The sequence below is a fragment of the Balaenoptera acutorostrata genome, chromosome 7, assembly GCF_949987535.1.
Source record: "Balaenoptera acutorostrata chromosome 7, mBalAcu1.1, whole genome shotgun sequence".
In the NCBI taxonomy this organism is placed as follows: domain Eukaryota; kingdom Metazoa; phylum Chordata; class Mammalia; order Artiodactyla; family Balaenopteridae; genus Balaenoptera; species Balaenoptera acutorostrata.
Genome location: NC_080070.1, coordinates 101,795,024 through 101,814,993, shown reverse-complemented (window position 1 = coordinate 101,814,993; position 19,970 = coordinate 101,795,024).

Sequence of the window (19,970 nt, the reverse complement as noted above, 5' to 3'; positions counted from 1 at the left end):
CTTGAAAAGACACATGCACCCCAACCCTCATTGCAGCACTCTTTGCAATAACCAGGACATGGAAGCACCCAAAATGTCCATTGACAGATGCATGGATTAAGAATATGTCATACATATATACAAGGAACTATTACTCAGCCATAAAAAAAAGAATGAAATAATGCCATTTGCAGCAACATGGATAGACCTGCAGATTTTCATACTAAGTGTAGTAAGTCAGATAAAGACAAATACCATATGACATCACTTAGAGGTGGAAATTAAAAACTGACACAAATGAACTACTTTACAAAACAGAAACAGACTCACAGACTTAGAAAACAAACTTACAATCACCAAAGGGGAAAGGTGGGGGGGCAAGGGATAAATTAGGAGGTTGGGATTAACTTATATACACTAATACCTATAAAACATATAAGCAACAGGGACCTAGTGTATAGCACAGGGAACTCGACTGAACACTCTAATAACCTATATGGGAAAAGAATCTGAAAAAGAGTAGATCTCCATCTATGTCTATCTAAATCAAAGTGCTGTACACCTAAAAACACAACATGTCAATCAACTATACTCCAATATAATCCAAAAATTAAATTAAAAAAGAAAAGGAAATGCCTACTATGTTCCACTCTGGTCTTGGGACTCGGTGTGGTTCACATTTTTGGAGCCTGAGCAGCCTTGGGTCCCAAGGGTGGACTGTCATAGGGCTGAAGAAGCTTGGAAGGATGTGCTGGAAAATGAGTTTCTCTTGGACATATAGTGCCTGGTCCCCTCTGGATGGGACCATAATCATCAGACCCAGGGGGATCTCAGATGGCTAAACCAAGCTTAGTACCCTAAGAACGGTGGACCCTCTCAGCCGGAAGAGTTTCTCTCTGGAGACCAGTCACCTGGTCTCCACGTCTCCTGGGGCTGGGCTCCACCTGCATTCTCCTTTCTTAGAGTCGCCCACGTACATACCACAGCACCCTCAGCAGATCTTTCCTGCTGAAGGTAAAGGAGAAGAAGAGACACAAGCCCTTGGGTGTTTGTTCTGGCACATTCCACTCTCATTTACAACCCAGGAACAGAATTTCACGAAGGCCTTCAGGGTTGTAAATGATACCTGCCCTCCACAAATGTCCTGGGGTAAGTAATACAAACAGAATTCATAAAAGGGCAGACTTTCAAGAAACCCATTTCAAGAGAGGGGTTTTAATCACACTGTTTAAAAAAAAAACACCTGAAAAGATGCTCAAGGTCACTTAGTAGTAGTAGAGAAATGCCAATCAAAAGTACAAGGAAGTATCACTTCACAACTCTCAGCATGGCCAACATCAAAAAGTGTACAAACAATAAGTGCTGGAGAGGGCGTGGAGAAAGCGAACCCTCCTACCCTGTTGGTGAGAATGTAAATGGATACAGCCACCATGGAGAACAGTATGGAGGTTCATTAAGAAACTAAAAATAGAGCTACCGTATAATCTGGCAATCCCACTGCTGGGTGTATATCGGGAGAAAGCCATAATGCAGCCCAACCTTCACTGCAGCACTATTTACAAAAGCCAGAACACAGAAGCAACCAAAACGTCCAGTGACAGATGGATGTATAAAGAAGACGTGGTACATATATACAAGGGAATATTCCTCAGCTATGAAAAGGAATGAAATAATGCCGTTAGTAGCAACATGGATGGATTTAGAGTCAGAAAGAGAAAGACAAATACTATATGATATCACTTATATGCAGAATCTAAAATATGACACAAATGAAGTTATCTTCCAAACTCGTAGACTCATAGACATAGAGAACACACTTGTGGTTGCCAAGGAGGAGGGTGGTAGGGGTGGGTTGGGAGTTTTGGATTAGCAGATGCAAACTGTTATATAGAGAATTGATCAACCACAAGGCACTGTTGTATAGCACAGGGAACTCTATTTAATATCCTGTGAGAAACCATAATGGAAAATAGTATGAAAAAGTGTATATATATATGTCCATATATATGTGTATAACTGAATCACTTTGCTGCACAGCAGAAATCAACACAAACCAACACAACAGTGTAAATCAACTATACTTCAATAAGCTTTAAAAATACAAAAGAACAATGTAAGAAGTAGTACCCATATTATGTCCAGCACTGTTTACAGTGCTGTCAGGAATATAACAACTTGTTATTCTTTTTTAATTGTATGCAAAATTTCAAACACAAAATAGACAAAATGGTGTAATGAATACCATCTATCCATAACCCAGCTTCATTAATGATCAATTCATGGCCAATACTGTTTCACACATATCACTGCCCACTTCCCTCCCCTTCCTACATTTTGAAGCAAACTCCAGCAGTCACATTATATCATCCATAACTATTTAAGAGGTAAGGATTTTTTAACATAAGAATTTAAAAAATAGAACATACCATCAACTATCCAGTCACTGCTCAAATTTCCAATGAAGACTTGTCAAATTGAACCATAATGTATCCAAAGTACTTCCTATATGTCAGTGACTGTCCCAAACATTTTACAAACAGTATGCAATTTTATCTTCATACTGACACTGTGGAGGAGCTAATATTATCCTACATTTTACAGCTGAAGGAACTAAGGCTTAGAGATGGCAAGAAATGTGCTCTGGTCACTGCCTTCAGAAGGTGTGCAAGAAAGAATAGCAAGAGAAACAGCCTGCAGAAAGAGAAAGCAGGACTCATTACATTACTGACTTAGACGGGTAAGGGTTTAAAGGAGGGAGAAATCTATGTGTGCTGCAGCAGACAGAAAAAAAAACAGCCTGGTAAACACAAGTCTGAGAATCCATAACACTAACTATTAAGACTTTCCATGTTCTGGTATGAATGGGAATTCCAAAGGAAAGTCATTTCAAGATGTAGCTGAGGAATGTTGCCAGACTTGTTACAGCTCACAAACGACCAAAACCTGTTTGGTGCTTATGTGGCTGAAATATGTGTTACAACCAACAGGTGGCAGCAACGTGCAAATAATATTAAGAGTCACTCGGTATCCTTGAGCTAACCAGTAACAACCCTGCCTTCAATTCTCAATTGCTCAAATACATTATTTCAGCAGGTCTCTCAGTATTTCCACCATTACAAGTATGATTTGAGGAACAGAAAGGAGCCTGTAGGACAGTTTTTTCTCAAATTATGTTTCGTAGACATCCCTTGCCATACATTATCACCACTTCGAAGCCTTGTTAAAATGTTGATTTTGAAGACAGTACAAGAAAAGAGTTTAAAGTATTTCATTAGTAGTTTTTAATATTGATTAACGTTGAATTGATAATAGTTTGGATATACTGGGTTAAATGAAATATATCATTAAATTTAATTTCTCCTGGTTTTGCTTTTTTTTTTTTTAATTCACCCTTTAAAGTACACATTTCCATGAGTTGTTTGGCTTTTTTTTAAATTTATTTATTTTTGGCTGTGTTGGGTCTTCGTTTCTGTGCGAGGACTTTCTCTAGTTGCGGCAAGTGGGGGCCACTCTTCGTTGCGGTGCGCGGGCCTCTCACTATCGCGGCCTCTCTTGTTGCGGAGCACAGGCTCCAGACGCGCAGGCTCAGTAGTTGTGGCTCACAGGCCTAGTTGCTCCGCGGCATGTGGGATCCTCCCAGACCAGGGCTCGAACCCGTGTCCACTGCATCGGCAGGCAGACCCTCAACCACTGCACCACCAGGGAAGCCCCTGGTTTTGCTTTTTAAAATGTGGCTACTAGAACATTCAAAATTACATATGTGGCTTACATCTGTGTCTCACGTTTATGGCTCCCATTGTATTTCTATTGGACATCTCTGTCCCAAAGGCTAGAAATCGAGCATGTGACTCAAGCCTGGCCAATCAGAGCAACATATTCCCATGGCCACACTGATTGGTTCAGAGACTTAGGATGTCACTAGAAAGTGAAACACACTCTAGTTCCCTCTAGATGTCCATCTAAGTGGATACAGGAACTGGAACCATTGCAACTGTCTTGCTCCCATGCATGGCCCTAGATGGAGCAAACAACAAGGACTTAGGGCCAAGAAAAGGAGAGAAATAACATCTCAGTGATATTTTTTGAGTCCTGTATGAAACCATGCCTGTACTTAGTTCTACCTTTGGACTCCTCAGTTATAGGAGCTCATACATTCTCTTTTTGCCTTAAGCCAGTTTGGGTTGGAATTTCTATCACTTGCAACAGAAAGGTTCCTAATTGTTACACCTTTGTATTTGGCACTGGTGATCTTTGAAAGCAAATTTCAGTAGAAAAGAGGTAGAAATCATAATTCAAGGATTGAAAACTGGATGGTAACTCAATGGGGGCAGAAAATGTAAACATGACATTTTGTGGTAAAAAGAAAGGTCAGGTTCTACCCAAAGGAGGAATGGGTTTTCTGTCCGTTTGGGTGTTTTGGCTTGGGGAGAACAGGAATATTCTCACTGTCTGGTTTCTCTGGCTTTGGGGTGAACAGGAACTGGGAGATTCCTCCCATCACTCTCAGGAGTGCAGCCTTAACATCTGGGCTCTCCTCACCCCACAAGAAGGACCTCCTGAAGTCACCTAAGCAACAGGTGATGAACGCTTGAGGTGGAGAGAAGAAAGGAGACTGAGGAAATAGTAAGAATATAGAACTACAGAGCTAGTGGTTGATAAAAAAGAGAAAGATGACCATGACACCCAGTTTCCTGATTTGGAACACTTGATGCTTTGTGGTAACGCCTTTCACCTATAAGGAAGCACAGGAGAGGGAGCAGATACGATGGAGGGGGGTGGTTTTAGACATCATAATTAGTCCTTTTCTGTGCTCCCCAAGAAAGACAGGAAGTTGGGATGAGGATGCCCCTGAACCTTTCCCTCCCAGTTGCACTACACTAGTCCCTTCTTGCCCTGCCCAAAGGGCTACTAAAAATCTCTCTGCCTCTGGAGATCTCGAGACAAGAATTAGACTCCAGTCTCCATGAGACAGGAAAACCTTTGCCCTCAGAGGACTCATTAAATGCTCCTAAGAAGGCTCAGCTAATTCTCCACCCATAGGAGCACCAGAGCAGACTGCATGCTTGGCTACCCAGCTAGTGTCCAGCCAGGGATCAAGAAGCGGGTCTTCCCACCTTGTGGGACCTCCAGTCTCTGTGAGTGATTCTCTTGGAGACCCACAGCACTCTGCTTGGGGGTGAGGTGGGGAAGAACCTTCCCAACAGGTAGAAGGATAAACTCTCCAAACAAGACTAAGAACTGTTTTTTTTCTTTGGCCGTGCTGTGTGGCATGTGGGATCTTACTTCCCTGACCAGGAATAGTACCCACACCCCGTGCAGTGAAGCACAGAATCTTAACCACTGGACCTCCAGGGAAGTCCCAAGGCTAAGAACTCCTGATCCTCCTCTCCCACAAATCATCTCCCCTTCCCTGGCCTTTCCTTATTCAAAGGGTGAGTAGTGTAGGGGTGGTGATCCATGGCAATAGGGCTGTTTAGGCTGCCTCTGATCACATTTATATAAAATTATATACCTATATCTATAAATATATATTTATGCACTGAAAGATATCTAAAAGGTTATTTACCAAAATGCTAACAGTGATAATACTCCGAGATCACTCTTTTAAAAATATTCCAGTGGAACAAAGGTTTAGATATAATAGTGTAAAAAGTATTAGAAGATATATAGGTGTAATGTATGAAGGTATTCTTATGTCTTGCATGCTTAAAAAACTAAAATCACACAAAAATAGATAGAAAACATAAACCTTTGAAATTTCTATATGGGATAAATGCCATAGGCATCATTGAAAGGCAAATGGAAAGCTAGGAAAAATATCTGCAATGCATATGACAAACTTTTAATACTTGTAATATTCAAAGGACACTTACAAAACAATTTTTAAAAACAGAACATCCCAATAGAAAAATTGGTGAATAATAACAATAACAAAAAAGGCAATTCACAAAATTCAGGATACAAATGGTTAGAAAACACATGAACCTCCTACCAAACTGTAAACCCTATGAAACACACCACCCATTCAAAGTTATTGATTGGGACTTTTTTAGTTCATTTTAAAATTAACTCCCTTAATCCTCAAAATAAGCTAATTGCTTTATGTTATTATTTTTACTATTTATACTTATTATAATTATTTGTCTTAACTGTTATTTTTCCCATTTTATAGACAAGGAAGTAAAGATATAGAGAGGTTGGCTAACTTGCCAGAGGTCACATAGGTAGTAAGCGATGGAGCAGGGATTTGAATCCAGAGAGTCTGGTTCCAGAGTTCATCTCTTAATATCACATTATATGTAAGCACAGATCACCAAGCAACATCTAATAATACTGCCTACCTCTCCATACCTATGTCATTTCATCACTCTCCAGTTCCGTGTCCCCCAGCCACACTGGCCTTCTTTCTGATCCACAAACATGCTAAGATCTTTTCTACTGTGCAACCTCTGCATTGTTGGTCCTTCTGCCTAGAATACTCCTCTTCCCCAGCTCTACCCAGGTTGCTTGCATTATTCATTCATTCATTCTTGTATTCATACATAAAACATTCAAACTTTGTACCAGGCACTGTTCTAGGGAGTAGGGTTACAACAGTAAACAAATCAGAAGAAAATCCTGGTTCTTTCTCATGCTATAGAGCTCAGTCTAAATGTTACCTTTTAGACAAGACTTCCTTGATCACTACTCTAAAGAGGTGCTTTGGATTAAATTGTGAGGGTGGGGTCCCCCACCCATAGGATTAGTGCCCTTATAAGGAGAGATACCAGAGAGCTTTCTCTCTCTCTCCACCATGTGAGAACACAGAGTGAAGGTGGCCATCCACAAGGCAGGAAGAGAGTTCTCACCAGAACCCAACCATGCTGGAACCTTGATCTTGGATTTTAGTCTGTCTAACTATAAGAAAACAAATTTCCATTGTTTAAGCCACCCAGTCTATGGTATTTTATTATTGGCAGGGTCTACTAAGACAGATTTTGGTACCAAGAGTGGGGTGCTACTGTAATAAATATTTAAATATACAGAAGCAGCTTTGGAACTGGGCAATGGGTAGAGGCTGGAAGAGTTTTGAGGTGTGTGCTAGAAATATAGATGTTAAAGGCAATTTTGGTGAGATCTCAGCTGGAAATGAGGAACATGTTATTGGAAACTGGAGTAAAGGTGATCCTTCTTATAAAGTGGCAAAGAACTTAGCTAAAATGTGTTCTACTGTTTTGTAGAAAGTGAAGTTTGTGAGTGATGAAATGGGATATTTAGCTGAGGAGATTTTTTTTTTCTTTTTGGCAGCACAGCATGCAGGATCTTAGTTCCCCAACCAGGCATTAAACCCTTACCCCCTGCACTGGAATCATGGAGTCTTAACTACTGGTTCACCAGGGAAGTCCCAGCTGAAGAGATTTCTAAGCAAAGTGTTCAAGGAGCAGCTTGGTTTCTCCTGATCACTTACAGTGAAATGCAAAAGGAGAGAGATGAGTTGAAGGAGGATGCTGTGACTCTGCTTAATTGACATTTGTTAAGTAGCGCCCTGGGGAGTCAGATGGTGAGCCCCAATGCAAAATACTGCAAGGGAAAGTGAAATAGAGAAGTTTATTACTCACAGGTCCTGTGGGAGGAACACAGCACACCTTGAGGGGCCTCTCGGGGAGATCAAGGCGGGATGTGTGTAGAGAGACCCTGGGGCTCTTGTCTTTATTAGGGTGGAGGGCTTTGATGTTCTTGAGCTAAGGTCAGATTGGTCAATTCAAACCAAGAGTGAAGTTTTGGTAGGCTTTTCAGGGATCTTATCTAAGGGGGGCACAGGGTAAGGCCTTGGGCTATGGGGGAGAGTGCTTATCACAAGGGCTGTTGGGGGAGCCATATCAGAAACTTACATTTACTTGTTAAGTGGGCTGTTATTTAGGGAGGAGCTAGTGCCAGTTCAAGGCCCCTTCGGGCCACATAAAATGGATGCTGAGTCAGCAATATTATGGAGTAGTTTAGCTAAACTCTGAACAATGGAGTTGTTAACCAAAAAGGAACCAGAACTTAAAGACTTAGAAAATTCTCAGCCTATCCACATGGCAGAAAATGAAAAAGCTCATTCTTAAGAGAATGCTAAGGGTGTGGCTGAACAACCATTTGATAAACTTAGCATGACCTTGAACCATGATCTCATCATCCATCTCAGCAGAAGCTTGAAAAAGAGAGGAGACCTTACCAGCAGAAACTGCCAGCTGAGACTAAAGGGAACTAAGCAAAGGGGAGGAGAGAAGGAGGGCTGCAAGCTTGTGTTATCCTTCAAGAAAAGGAAAGAATGAAACCAAAGGTGAATCAGAGATCCTGAAGCTGCCACGCCTACCACAGACCAGGGGGCGAGGTTGCTTTCTTTTACCAGACGGGGGAGGCCCTGACGGGAGCTTCAACATGGGAGGTAGGAGGGGCCCTGCTGGGCAGAAGGGACTGGGTGTCCTGCTGAGCCCTGAACGTGATGGTGCCACACCAGTGGGCCTGGACGGCAGAGTACTGAACCAAAGAGGATTGTTCTCAAGCCTTAAGATCTAATGGGATTTGCATAGCTAAGTTTTAGACTTGCTTGGCACCCAACACCCTTTCCTTTTTTACCTATTTCTCTTTTCCTTTTTTTAAAAAGATTTTTTGGATGTGGACCATTTTTAAAGTCTTTATAGAATTTGTTACAATATTTTTTCTGTTTTTTGTTTGGTTTTTTGGCCACAAGGCATGTGGGATCTTAACCTCCCGACCAGAGATCAAACCTGCACTCCCTGCATTGGAAGGCGAAGTCTTAACCACTGGACCACCAAGGAAGTCCCTTTCTCCCTTTTTAGAATGGAGTGTCTATCCCATGTCTGTCCCACCATTATATTTTGGAAGAACATAACTTGTTTGGTTCATATATAGGATGGATCAACAACAGGGTCTTACCGTATAGCACAGGGAACTATATTCAATATCCTGTGACAAACCATAATAGAAAACAATATGAAAAAGAATATATATATGTATAACTGAGTCACTCTGCTGTACAGAATAAATTAACACGACATTGTAAATAAACTGTATTTCAATAACATTTTAAAAAATTTTTAAAAAAACTTATTTTGGGACTTCCCTGGTGACGCATTTGTTAAGAATCTGCCTGCCAATGCAGTGGACATGGGTTCGAGCCCTGATCTGGGAAAATCCCACATGCTGCGGAACAACTAATCCTGTGCACCACAGCTACTGAACCTGTGCTCCAGAGCCCATGAGCCACAACTACGGAGCCCACATGCCACAACTACCGAAGCCCGCCCACCTAGAGCCCATGCTCTGCAACAAGAGAAGCCACCGCAATGAGAAGACCAACACTGCAGTGAAGAGTAGGCCCCACTCGCCGCAACTAGAGAAAGCCTGCGTGCAGCAACGAAGACCCAGTGCAGCCAAAAATAAAATAAATTTAAAAAAAATAAATAAAAAGATAACTTGTTTGGTTTTCCACATTCACAGTGGAGAGGAACTTTGCCTGCAAATGAATGTACCTAGAGTCTCACCCATATCTGATTTAGATGATATAAGATGAGACTTCAGACTTCAGACTTCTGAGTTAGTTAAGACTAGGGGAGTGGTTTGGATGGAATGAATGTATTTTGCATGTGAGAAAGACATGAATTTGGGGGGACCAGAGGTGGAATACTATGTATTAAATTGTGTCTCCCCAAAATTATATGCTGAAGTTGAAACCCCAATGTGATGTTGTTTAGAGATGGGGCCTTTTTGTTTTCTGTGGTTTCAGTTACCCACAGTCAACAGTAGTCTGAAAATAGTAAATGAAAAATTCTAAAGGGGAAATCGACAGTAACACAATAATAGTAGGGGACTTTAACACCCCACTTTCACCAATAGACAGATCATCCAAAATGAAAATAAATAAGGAATCACAAGCTTTAAATGATACACTAAGGGGCTTCCCTGGTGGTGCAGTGGTTAAGAATCTGCCTGCCAATGCAGGGAACATGGGTTCGAGCCCTGGCCTGGGAAGACCCCACATGCTGCGGAGCAACTAAGCCCGTGTGCTGCAACTACTGAGCCTGTACTCTAGAGCCCGCGAGCCGCAACTATTGAAGCGTGCACACCTAGAGCCCGTGCTCCACAACAAGAGAAGCCACCGTAATGAGAAGCCCTCACACCGCAACAAAGAGTAGCCCCCCCTCGCCGCAACTAGAGAAAGCCAGTGTGCAGCAATGAAGACCCAACACAGCCAAAAATAATAAATAAATAAAATAAATAAATTTTTTAAAAAGATACATTAAACAAGATGGACTTAATGGATATTTATAGGACATTCCATCCAAAAACAACAGAATACACTTTCTTCTCAACTGCTCATGGAACATTCTCCAGGATAGACCATATCTTGGGTCACAAATCAAGCCTTGGTAAAGTTAAGAAAATTGAAATAGTATCAAGTATCTTTTCCGACCACAACACTTTGAGACTAGATCTCAATTACAGGAAAAAACCTGTAAAAACTACAGACAAATGGAGGCTAAACAATACGCTACTCAATAACCAAGAGATCACTGAAGAAATCAAAGAGGAAATAAAAAAATACGTAAAAACATACGACAATGAAAACACAATGACCCAAAACCTATGGGATGCAGCAAAAGCAGTTCTAAAAGGGAAGTTTATAGCAATACAATCCTACCTCAACAAGAAACATCTCAAATAAACAACCTAACCTTACACCTAAAGTAATCAGAGAAAGAAGAACAAAAAACCCCCAAAGATAGCAGAAGGAAAGAAATCATAAAGATCAGATCATAAATAAATGAAAAAGAAATGAAGGAAACGATAGGAAAGATCAATAAAACTAAAAGCTGGTTCTTTGAGAAGATAAACAAAATTGATAAACCATTAGCCAGACTCATCAAGAAAAAAAGGGAGTTTGCAGGGCAGAAGTTGAGACACAGATGTAGAGAACAAACGTATGGACACCAAGGGGGAAAAACTGTGGTGGGGTGGGGATGGTGGTGTGCTGAATTGGGCGATTGGGATTGACATGTATACAGTGATGTGTATAAAATTGATGACTGATTTAAAAGAAAAAGGAAAAAGAAAAAAAGGGAGAAGACTCAAATCAACAGAATTAGAAATGAAAAGGAGAAGTAACAACTGACACTGCAGAAATACAAAAGATCATGAGAGATTACTACAAGCAACTCTATGCCAATAAAATGGACAAGCTGGAAGAAATGGACAAATTCTTAGAAAAGCACAACCTTCCAAGACTGAACCAGGAAAAAATAGAAAATACAAGCAGACCAATCACAAGCACTGAAATTGAAACTGTGATTAAAAATCTTCCAACAAACAAAAGCCCAGGACCAGATGGCTTCACAGGCGAATTCTATCAAACATTTAGAGAAGAGCTAACACCTATCCTTCTCAAACTCTTCCAAAATATAGCAGAGGGAGGAACACACCCAAACTCACTCTACGAGGCCACCAACACCTTGATACCAAAACCAGACAAAGACGTCACAAAGAAAGAAAACTACAGGCCAATATCACTGATGAACATAGATGCAAAAATCCTCAACAAAATACTAGCAAACAGAATCCAACAACACTTTAAAAGGATCATACACCATGATCAAGTGGGATTTATCCCAGGGATGCAAGGATTCTTCAATATATGCAAATCAATCAATGTGATACACCATATTAACAAATTGAAGGAGAAAAAGTATATGATCATCTCAATAGATGCAGAAGAAGCTTTCAACAAAATTCAACACCCATTTATGATAAAAGCCCTGCAGAAAGTAGGCATAGAGGGAACTTACCTCAACATAATAAAGGCCATATATGACAAACCCACAGCCAACATCGTTCTCAATGGTGAAAAACTGAAACCATTATTCAACATAGTTTTGGAAGTTTTAGCCACAGCAATCAGAGAAGAACAAGAAATAAAAGGAATCCAAATCGGAAAAGAAGTAAAACAGTCACTGTTTGCAGATGACATGATACTATACATAGAGAATCCTAAAGACTCTACCAGAAAACTATTAGAGCTAATCAATGCATTTGGTAAAGTAGCAGGATACAAAACTAATGCCCAGAAAGCTCTTGTATTCCTATACACTAATGATAAAAATCTGAAAGAGAAATTAAGGAAACACTCACATTTACCATTGCAACAAAAAGAATAAAATACCTAGAAATAAACCTACCTAAGGAGACAAAAGACCTGTATGCAGAAAACTATAAGACACTAATGAAAGAAATTAAAGATGATACAAACAGATGGAGAGATATACTATGTTCTTGGATTGGAAGAATCAACATTGTGAAAATGACTAATTGTGAAAATGACTACACTACTAATTGTGAAAATGACTACACTATTGTAAAGCAATCTACAGATTCAATGCAATCCCTATCAAACTACAAATGGCATTTTTCACAGAACTAGAACAAAAAATTTCACAATTTGTATGGAAACACAAAAGACCCTGAATAGCCAAAGCAATCATAAGAAGAAAAACGGAGCTGGAGAAATCAGGCTCCCTGACTTCAGACTATACTACAAAGCTACAGTAATCAAGACAGTATGGTACTGGCACAAAAACAGAAATATAGATGAATGGAACAGGATAGAAATCCCAGAGATAAACCCATGCACATATGGTCACCTTATCTTTGATAAAGGAGGTAAGAATATACAATGGAGAAAACACAGCCTCTTCAATAAGTGGTGCTGGGAAAACTGGACAGCTACAGGTAAAAGAATGAAATTAGAACACTCCCTAACACCATACACAAAAATAAACTCAAAATGGATTAAAGACCTAAATATAAGGCCAGACACTGTAAAACTCTTAGAGAAAAACATAGGCAGAACACTCCATGATATAAATCACAGCAAGATGCTTTTTGACCCACCTCCTAAAGAAATGGAAATAAAAACAAAAATAAACAAATGGGACCTAATGAAACTTAAAAGCTTTTGCATAGCAAAGGAAACCATAGACAAGATGAAAAGACAACCCTTAGAATGGGAGAAAATATTTGCAAATGAAGCAACTGACAAAGGATTAATCTCTGAAATATACAAGCAACTCATGCAGCTCAATATCAAAAAACAAACAAACAACCCAATCCATAAATGGGCAGAAGACCTAAATAAACATTTCTCCAAAGAAGATATACAGATTGCCAACAAACACATGAAAGGATGCTCAACATCACTGATCATTAGAGAAATGCAAATCAAAACTACAATGAGGTATCACCTCACCCCAGTCAGAATGGCCATCATCAAAAAATCTACAAACAATAAATGCTGGAGAGGGTGTGGAGAAAAGGGAACCCTCTTGCTCTGTTGGTGGGAATGTAAATTGATACAGCCACTATGGAGAACAGTTTGGAGGTTCCTCAAAAAACTAAAAATAGAACTACCATACGACCCAGCAATCCCACTACTGGGCATATATCCTGAGAAAACCATAATTCAAAAAGAGTCATGTACCACAATGTTCATTGCAGCTCTATTTACAATAGCCAGGACATGGAAGCAACCTAAGTGTCCATCAACAGATGAATGGATAAAGAAGGTGTGGCACATATATACAATGGAATATTACTCAGCCATAAAAAGAAACGAAACTGAGTTATTTGCAACGAGATGGATGGAGCTAGAGACTGTCATACATAGTGAAGTAAGTCAGAAAGAGAGAAACAAATACCATATGCTAAAACATATATATGGAATCTAAATAAAAATGGTTCTGAAAAACCTAGGGGCAGGACAGGAATAAAGACACAGACATAGAGAATGGACTTGAAGACATGGGGAGGGGGAAGGGTAAGCTGGGACGAAGTCAGAGAGTGGCATGGACATATATACATTACCAAATGTAAAATAGATAGCTAGTAACAAGCAGCCACATAGCACAGAGAGATCAGCTCGGTGCTTTGTGTCCACCTAGAGAGGTGGGATAGAGAGGGGGGGAAGGAGACGCAAGAGGGAGGAGATATGGGAATAAATGTATACGTATAGCTGATTCACTTTGTTATACAGCAGAAACTAACACACCATTGTAAAGCAATTATACTCCAAAAAAGATGTTAAATTAAATAAATAAACAAACAAACAAATGGAACCTAATCATACTTACAAGCTTTTGCACAGCAAAGGAAACCAAAAAAAAAAAAAGACAACCTAAGGAATAGGAGAAAATATCTGCAAATGATAGGACTGACAAGGACTTAATTTCCAAAATATATAAGCAGCTCATACAAGTCAACAACAAAAAAGCAAACAACTCAATTGAAAAATGGGCAGAAGACCTAAATAGATATTTCTCCAAAGAAGAAATACAGATGGCTAATAGGCACATGAAAAGATGTTCAACATTGCTAATTATTAGAGAAATGGAATTTAAACTACAATGAGGTACCACCTCTCACTGGTCAGAATGGCCATCATTAAAAAGCCTACAAATAACAAGTGCTGGAGAGGGTGTAGAGAAAAGGGAACCCTCTTGCACTGTTGGTGGGAATGTGAGTTGGTGCAGCCACAGTGGAAAACAGAATGGAGGTTCCTTAGAAAACTAAAAATAGAGTTACCGTATGATCCAGCAATCCCACTCCTGGGCATATATCCAGACAAAACTATAATTCAAAAAGATACATGCACCCCTGTGTTCATAGCAGCACTATTCACAATAGCCAAGATATGGAAACAGCCTAAACGTCCATTGACAGATGGATAAAGAAGATGTGGTACATATATGCAATGGAATACTACTCAGCCATAAAAAAGAACAAAATAATGCCATTTGCAGCAACATGGATGCAACTAGAGATTATCATACTAAGTGAAGTAAGTCACAAAGAGAAGGATAAATACCATATGAGATCACTTACATGTGGAATCTAAAATATGACACAAATGAACCTATCTATGAAACAGTAACAGAATCACAAACATAGAGAACAGACTGGTGGTTGCCAAGGGGAGGGGGCTGGGGAAGGGATGGAGTGGGAGGTTGGTGTTAGCAAGTGTAAGCTTTTATATATAGAATGGATAAATAACAAGGTCCTACTGTATAGCACAGAGAACTATATTCAATATCCTATGATAAACCATAATGAAAAAGAATATTAAAAATATATATATATGTATAACTGAATCACTTTGCTGTACAGCAGAAATTAACACAATATTGTAAATCAACTATACTTCAATAGGAATATTGATTAAGGAAAAAATAAAGTCTATTTGGTCTGATATAAATATTGCTACCCCAGCTTTCTTTTGATTTCCATTTGCATGGAATACCTCTTTTCATCCCTCACTTTTAGTCTATGTGTGTCTTTAGATCTGAAATGAGTCTCTCATAGGAGGTATATATATGGGTCTTGTTTTTGTATCCATTTAGGCACTCTATGTCTTTATGCTGTATAACTAGACTGGAGCATCTAGTTCATTTACATTTAAAGTGATTATTGATAAGTGTGTACTTATTGCCATTTTGTTATCCATTACTTTAGATTTTATACAAATGTCACTACAATGGTAACATTTAATAATAATATGGCCTTGGGTTTCTATGGTGAGTAAATAAAAGGAATAGCCATCGAAATAGAAGCCTCAAGTAAAAGTACATTTGAAGACAGTAGCCTCTGTTTTGTTCAGTGGACGGAATAGCAACAATTTTCCTCATTTTATTCAATCAACAAACATTTGTTAAGCACCTCCTTTGAACAGATAGGTACTGGCCATTCATAGCTAAATCAGACAAGTGTCTATATTTCCAAGAATTCACAAACCAGTGTAGAGAAAGAACATAAACAAATAATTACAACACAATGAGCCGGGTGCAATAAAAAGTTTAGTGCCAGGTGCACAGAGGGGCCCCAGTTCCAGCCTGGGCTGGGCAGTCAGAGAAGGAGGTCTGAAGAGATGACTGAGGTTAGGCCAGCAGGCATGGTTTCCCCAAGTAGAAAGTTTATGTTTAAATTTTAGGAAGATAGGGCTTCCCTGGTGGCGCAGTGGTTGAGAATCTGCCTGCTAGTGCAGGGGACACGGGTTCGAGCCCTGGTCTGGGAAGATCCCACATGCCACGGAGCAGCTGGGCCCGTGAGCCACAATTGCTGAGCCTGCGCGTCTGGAGCCTGTGCCCCGCGACGGGAGGGGCCGCGATAGAGAAAGGCCCGCGCACCGCGATGAAGAGCGGTCCCCGCACCGCGATGAAGAGTGGCCCCCGCTTGCCGCAACTGGAGAAAGCCCTCGCACGAACCGAAGACCCAACACAGCCAAAAAATAAATAAATAAATAAATAAATAAATAAATAAATAAATAAGAAAATCCTTTAAAAAAAAAAAAAATTTTAGGAAGATAATTCTGGAAGCCACAAGGAGGTAGATTTATTTAAAAACACACACATTGTATAGCACTCACCATGACCCACACACTATTCTCAGTGCTTACATGGAGTAATACATTTAATCCTCATAACAACTCTTTGAGGTAAGAACTGTTATCCCCATTTACACATAGGGAAACAGGCACACAGAGATTATGCAACTTGATTGCGATTGTATGGCTATTAAGGAACAAAATCAAGATTTAGACCCAGACCATTTGGCTCCAGAGTCCATGCACTTTACCATTATGCTACACTGCCTCAGGGAGAGAGAGAGAGAGCAGAAGGGAGACGGGTGGACCAGTTATAAGGCTGATGTAATAGTCCTGCGGAAATGGATATCCTGTATTTCGGATGTGAAAACAACAGAGAAATAGACTGGAACTCACTCCCTGCTTTCTAGCTTGGGGAACTAGGAAAATTATTAAGCTTTTAACTGAGTTTAGGAATGCTGGAGGTATATGTTTCAGATAGGCCAAAAGGAAGAGGAAAAGGGAAACAACACTTATAAAACAACATTTATGTCCTAGGCACTCTAAATATTCATTAGACTAGTTAACATGTTTATAACTTTAAGAGGTGGGTATTAAATATGAGGAGGCAGAATTTCAGAGAGGGTAAGTAAAGTCCCACAATATATTGGACATTTATTGGTTTGGGCTGCCTGGAATCCTAAAAGCACCCTGGTTTTCTCTGGGGGAATCACATCCCTCCCATTACATGTAGTCTTCATGGTGGGGGCATAATTCGAGGTACCTGTCTCCCAAGAAAAGTTGAAAAACTGTGTCATTCCTCTTTCTGGCTATTGGTATAGTCGAGGGGTAAACACGCTGGCCAGAGCTGGTTTTGGTTGCTTGAAACTAAGAAATCCTAACTGAAACACACAGTAATCGTTAAAGCCAAAATTCAGACCCTGGTCCCTCTAATACCCATGTAATGGACATCTAATGTCCATCTAATATTTTTCCACTATACCATGCTGCTCCCAAGGTTTCTGCAAGCAGGATATATATACATGGTGATTGTTCACTAAAGGTTCCATATGAGAACAAACCATTAGGTGCTTATTCCAAGTAAACTGGTGAAGCCACCATGGAAAACATATGGCAGTATGGAGGTTCCTCAAAAATTGAAAAACACAACTACCATATGATTCAGCAATTCCACTTCTGGGTATTTACCCAAAGAAAACAAAAATACTAACTCAGAAGTATATGTGCACCCCCATGTTCACTGCAGCATTATTTACAATTGCCGAGATATGGAAACAAAATAAGTGTCCATCGATAGGTAAATGGATTTAAAAATGTGGTATACATACAATGGAATATTATTCAACCATAAAAAAGAATGAAATCTTGTCATTTGCAACAATATAGATGGGCCTTGAAGGCATTATGCTAAGTGAAATAAGTCAGACAGTGAAGGACAAATACCATATGATCTCACTTATATGAGAAGTATAGTAAAATCAAGCTCATAGATACAAAGAATGATTGGTGGTTGCCAGAGGTGGGGCAGGGCATGGGCGAAATGGGTGAAGTGGGTCAAAAGTACAGAATTCCAGCTATAAAATAAATAGGGGGACTTCCCTGGTGGCACGGTGGTTAAGAATCCTCCTGCCAATACAGGGGACACGGGTTCAATGCCTGGTCCAGGAAGATCCCACATGCCGCGCATCAACTAAGCCCGTGTACCACAACTACTGAGCCTGCGCTCTAGAGCCCACGAGCCGCAACCACTGAAGCCCGTACGCCTAGAGCCCGTGCTCCGCAACAAGGGAAGCCACCGCGAGGAGAAGCCCATGCACTGCAACGAAGAGTAGCCCCCGCTTGCCACAGCGCAGCAATGAAGACCAAACACAGCCAAAAAATAAATTAAGAAAATTAAAATAAATAGGTCATGGGGATGTAATGTACAGCATGGTGACTACAATTAATAATACTCTATTGCATAGTTGACGGTTGCTAAGAAAGTAGATCTTAAAAGTCCTCATCACAAGACAAAAAAACTTTGTGACCACGTAGGGTGACAGATATTGACTAGACTTATTGCTGTGATCATTTTGCAATATATACAGATATTGAATCATGTCATACACCTGAAACTAATATAACATTGTATGTCAATTATACCTCAATAAAAATAATAATAATAAAATTAAAAGGTGCTTATTCCAGGGTGACTGAAGAATTTTGTCAGGCAATTAAATAAAATCAGGTTTACTGAGGTATAATTGACATACAACAAAATTCATCCTGTTTAGTGAACAGGTCTATGATTTTAACAACATATACAGTTGTGTAACTCCCATCAAAATCAAGATATAGAATCCCTTTGGCCCCTTTATAATTAATCCCTACTACTCCAACCCCATCCCCAACCCCGGGCAACCACTGATCTTTTTTAAAATCTCTATAGTTTTCCATTTTCCAGAATGCCATGGAAGTGGAATTTTACAGCATGTGGCCTTTTGAGTCTGCAAAATGCATTTGAGAGTTATTCATGCTGCTCCATGATCGTTAGTTCACTTATCAGGTAGGTTTTACTGAATGTTAAATTTGTTAAGTTGTCAGACACTTAATAAGTATTTGTTAGGCTCGGCACTGTTCCAGATCCTGGGAGTACAGCAATGACTGAAAGAATCTTAAATCACTGCCTTTAATGAACTGATATCCTAGTGTTTGGTAGGGAAGCAGACAGGCAATAAACGCGTAAATAAGACTTTTAAAAGAATTCAATTTCAAGGACTTGTAAATGTTAAATAGGATATAGGATAGAGTGGCAGAGGTGAGTAGGGGGTGCTGATTTATCTAGAGTGAGCTTTTAAGGTCTCTCTAAGAGATGGGACTTGAGATCCACGTAAAGAGATGGGGGCAGCCATGCAAAGATCTGGGGAAAGAGCAAACAGCAGAAAGAAGAGCAAGTGCAAAGGCCCAGAGAGGAACCAAGCTTGGTGTGTTCAAGGGACAAGAGGAAGGCTGACGGGACTGACATGCCGAGGACCAAGGGCTAGTTGTGGGTTAGTTGGGAGACTCGGGCAGGAGCCCAATCGGGAAGGTTTGGTAGGCCAAGGTTAGAGTATGGGTTTTGTTCTAGTTGTAAGGGGAAACCCTGGGAGAGTTTTAAACCGGAGTGATGTGACGTGATTTACACTTTATAAAGACAGCTCTCACTGGTGCGTTGTGGATGGACTGTGCTGGGTGGGTATGGGTTAACAGTAGAGGAAGGGAGACATGTCTGGAAACTTTCTCAGTGTTTGAGAGACAGTTGGCAGTGACCTAAACCAGGATTGGAACAGTGCAGATGGTGAGAAGTCTTGAAAGTTTCCACTTTTGTGGCCTGGCAGGAAAAAAGAAAAAAAATCTCCAAACCTGTTACATTTTAATATTTATTTTAAAAAGCTTTGACCTTAAAAACTCATTGATGCAAATCTGGAGAAATACACAAAAGTTTAAAACATTCTATATAACATAAAATAGGCTGGTGTCTAATCTGTGCAGTGCAGGTAAACTAGTCTTGATGATCAAGGTCAATATGTGCTAAACAGGGGAAGTTCATTTGATTCACTAT